The following is a 4196-nucleotide window of genomic DNA, read 5'->3' as shown; positions in this document are numbered from 1 at the left end:
GCGGCGCGTAGCGCACGCTCTCGCGGCGGCCGAGGCGCTAGAGTGCGACCCGCAAGTGGGGAGGAACCGTCCACCCAACGCCGGCGCGAGCCGGGGCCGGTGGGGGCCCTACCAAGGCGGGTCATGAGTGCCAGTCGGTCAGTTCGGGAGAAGGGGAGGGTACTCGGAGGCCCGCCGGGAGCAGACGGGGGTCCGGAAGCTGAGGGGGGTGAAGGACGGCGGCCGGGAGCAGACGGCCGTCCCCGGGAGGGGGTGTTCGTTCACGTGCGGACGCCGGGAGCAGGCGGCCGTCACGCGATTCTGCCAACCGTTCCTACCGGCCTGTGTTTAAGGAGGCGGCCGGTCCTCCGTCCTTGGATGGATAAGATTCGCAGATTTTCGCCCGGCCTGTGTTTAAGGAGGCGGCCGGTTCCCTCCTTCCTTCCTTTCTTGGATGTATAACATTCGCAGATTTTCGCCCGGCCGGTGGTTTAAGGAGGCGGCCGGTCCTCCCTCCTTGGATGTATAACATTCGCAGATTTTCGCCCGGCCTATGTTTAGTGAGGCGACCGGTCCTCCCTCCTTGGATGTATAACATTCGCATATTTTCGCCCGGCCGGTGGTTTAAGGAGGCGGCCGGTCCTCCCTCCTTGGATGTATAACATTCGCAGATTTTCGCCCGGCCGGTGGTTTAAGGAGGCGGCCGGTCCTCCCTCCTTGGATGTATAACATTCGCAGATTTTCGCCCGGCCTATGTTTAGTGAGGCGACCGGTCCTCCGTGGAGAGCGACCCGCAAGTGGGGAGGAACCGTCCACCCAACGCCGGCGCGAGCCGGGGCCGGTGGGGGCCCTACCAAGGCGGGTCTCATTGCCTGTCGGTCAGTTCGGGAGAAGGTGGGGGTACTCGGAGGCCCGCCGGGAGCAGACGGGGGTCCGGAAGGTGAGGGGGTGAAGGACGGCGGTCGGGAGCAGACGGCCGTCCCCGGGAGGGGGTGTTCGTTCACGTGCGGACGCCGGGAGCAGGCGGCCGTCACGCAATTCTGCCAACCGTTCCCACCGGCCTGTGTTTAAGGAGGCGGCCGGTCCTCCACGAGAAGAATTCTGCCAAACGTTCCACCGGCCTGTGTTTAAGGAGGCGGCCGGTCCTCCCCGTCGTTCCGCCGGCTTGTGTTTAAGGAGGCGGCCGGTCCTCCACGAGAAGAATTCTGCCAAACGTTCCACCGGCCTGTGTTTAAGGAGGCGGCCGGTCCTCCCCGTCGTTCCGCCGGCTTGTGTTTAAGGAGGCGGCCGGTCCTCCACTATTCCTTCCTTGGATGGAAAGCATGTAGCACTTTGAAAATTTTCGAGCACTGTGACACTTTGAAAATTTTCGAGAGTTTTTGTACTTAGAAAATTTTTCGCTCTTGCACTTCCAGAGTGCTTTGCGGTAGCTCCTAGGTTCGCTGTCCGAGCATGTGAACACTTTTTGGGGGGGAACACATCGCTAGAGACACCAGCCGCCTGGTTCTCGGGGCCAAAACTTGTGTTCCCCACACTCGTTCTGACTATATTTTGCGATTTGGGGGTAAAGGTAATGAGTACAGTGACTAGGGGGACCAACTCATCGTACTCTGGCGCACCAACAGACCAAAGCTGGTACTGCACTTACCCCTGGTACCCCAACGCCTGGTACCTGACGGGCGAGAGGCTGATTTTTCGCTATTTGCGGCCGACCGAGGGAACCAGACAAAGCGGACACTTTACGGCGCAAGAGCCGTTGGCACTTAGAAATTTTTCGACAAAGTTGGCGCGAGCTCCAGAAGGAGAGGCTGATTTTTCGCTATTTGTGGCCGACCGAGGGAACCAGGCAAAGCGGACACTTTACGGCGCAAGAGCCGTTGGCACTTAGAAATTTTTTGACAAAGTTGGCGCGAGCTCCAGAAGGAGAGGCTGATTTTTCGCTATTTGTGGCCGACCGAGGGAACCAGGCAAAGCGGACACTTTACGGCGCAAGAGCCGTTGGCACTTAGAAATTTTTTGACAAAGTTGGCGCGAGCTCCAGAAGGAGAGGCTGATTTTTCGCTATTTGTGGCCGACCGAGGGAACCAGGCAAAGCGGACACTTTACGGCGCAAGAGCCGTTGGCACTTAGAAAATATTCGCCAAAGTTGGCACGAGCTCCAGAAGGAGAGGCTGATTTTTCGCTATTTGTGGCCGACCGAGGGAACCAGACAAAGCGGACACATTACGGCGCAAGAGCCGTTGGCACTTAGAAAATATTCGCCAAAGTTGGCACGAGCTCCAGAAGGAGAGGCTGATTTTTCGCTATTTGTGGCCGACCGAGGGAACCAGACAAAGCGGACACTTTACGGCGCAAGAGCCGTTGGCACTTGCGCGAGCTCCAGAAGGAGAGGCTGATTTTTCGCTATTTGTGGCCGACCGAGGGAACCAGACAAAGCGGACACTTTACGGCGCAAGAGCCGTTGGCACTTAGAAAATATTCGCCAAAGTTGGCACGAGCTCCAGAAGGAGAGGCTGATTTTTCGCCGTTTGTGGCCGACCGAGGGAACCAGACAAAGCGGACACTTTACGGCGCAAGAGCCGTTGGCACTTAGGCGAGCTCCAGAAGGAGAGGCTGATTTTTCGCTATTTGTGGCCGACCGAGGGAACCAGGCAAAGCGGACACATTACGGCGCAAGAGCCGTTGGCACTTAGAAAATATTCGCCAAAGTTGGCACGAGCTCCAGAAGGAGAGGCTGATTTTTCGCTATTTGTGGCCGACCGAGGGAACCAGGCAAAGCGGACACTTTACGGCGCAAGAGCCGTTGGCACTTAGAAATTTTTTGACAAAGTTGGCGCGAGCTCCAGAAGGAGAGGCTGATTTTTCGCCGTTTGTGGCCGACCGAGGGAACCAGGCAAAGCGGACACATTACGGCGCAAGAGCCGTTGGCACTTAGGCGAGCTCCAGAAGGAGAGGCTGGTTTTTCGCTATTTGTGGCCGACCGAGGGAACCAGGCAAAGCGGACACATTACGGCGCAAGAGCCGTTGGCACTTAGGCGAGCTCCAGAAGGAGAGGCTGATTTTTCGCCGTTTGTGGCCGACCGAGGGAACCAGGCAAAGCGGACACATTACGGCGCAAGAGCCGTTGGCACTTAGGCGAGCTCCAGAAGGAGAGGCTGGTTTTTCGCTATTTGTGGCCGACCGAGGGAACCAGGCAAAGCGGACACATTACGGCGCAAGAGCCGTTGGCACTTAGGCGAGCTCCAGAAGGAGAGGCTGATTTTTCGCCGTTTGTGGCCGACCGAGGGAACCAGGCAAAGCGGACACATTACGGCGCAAGAGCCGTTGGCACTTAGGCGAGCTCCAGAAGGAGAGGCTGATTTTTCGCCGTTCGTGGCCGACCGAGGGAACCAGGCAAAGCGGACACATTACGGCGCAAGAGCCGTTGGCACTTAGAAAATATTCGCCAAAGTTGGCACGAGCTCCAGAATGAGAGGCTGATTTTTCGCCGTTTGTGGCCGACCGAGGGAACCAGGCAAAGCGGACACATTACGGCGCAAGAGCCGTTGGCACTTAGGCGAGCTCCAGAAGGAGAGGCTGATTTTTTCGCTATTTGTGGCCGACCGAGGGAACCAGGCAAAGCGGACACATTACGGCGCAAGAGCCGTTGGCACTTAGAAAATATTCGCCAAAGTTGGCACGAGCTCCAGAATGAGAGGCTGATTTTTCGCCGTTTGTGGCCGACCGAGGGAACCAGACAAAGCGGACACATTACGGCGCAAGAGCCGTTGGCACTTAGGCGAGCTCCAGAAGGAGAGGCTGATTTTTCGCTATTTGTGGCCGACCGAGGGAACCAGGCAAAGCGGACACTTTACGGCGCAAGAGCCGTTGGCACTTAGAAAATATTCGCCAAAGTTGGCACGAGCTCCAGAAGGAGAGGCTGATTTTTCGCCGTTTGTGGCCGACCGAGGGAACCAGACAAAGCGGACACATTACGGCGCAAGAGCCGTTGGCACTTAGGCGAGCTCCAGAAGGAGAGGCTGATTTTTCGCTATTTGTGGCCGACCGAGGGAACCAGGCAAAGCGGACACTTTACGGCGCAAGAGCCGTTGGCACTTAGAAAATATTCTGAAATTCTCACCGACCTCCGTGGTGGAGAGGCCGAATTTTCGACATTCGTGGCCGACCGGGGAACCGTCGCCACTCGGACAACTTGTGCGGCAGCCCTCGGTGATTTT

Source organism: Syngnathus typhle, unplaced genomic scaffold (assembly GCF_033458585.1).
Source record: "Syngnathus typhle isolate RoL2023-S1 ecotype Sweden unplaced genomic scaffold, RoL_Styp_1.0 HiC_scaffold_470, whole genome shotgun sequence".
NCBI lineage: Eukaryota > Metazoa > Chordata > Actinopteri > Syngnathiformes > Syngnathidae > Syngnathus > Syngnathus typhle.
Note: the sequence above shows the minus strand (reverse complement) of the source record.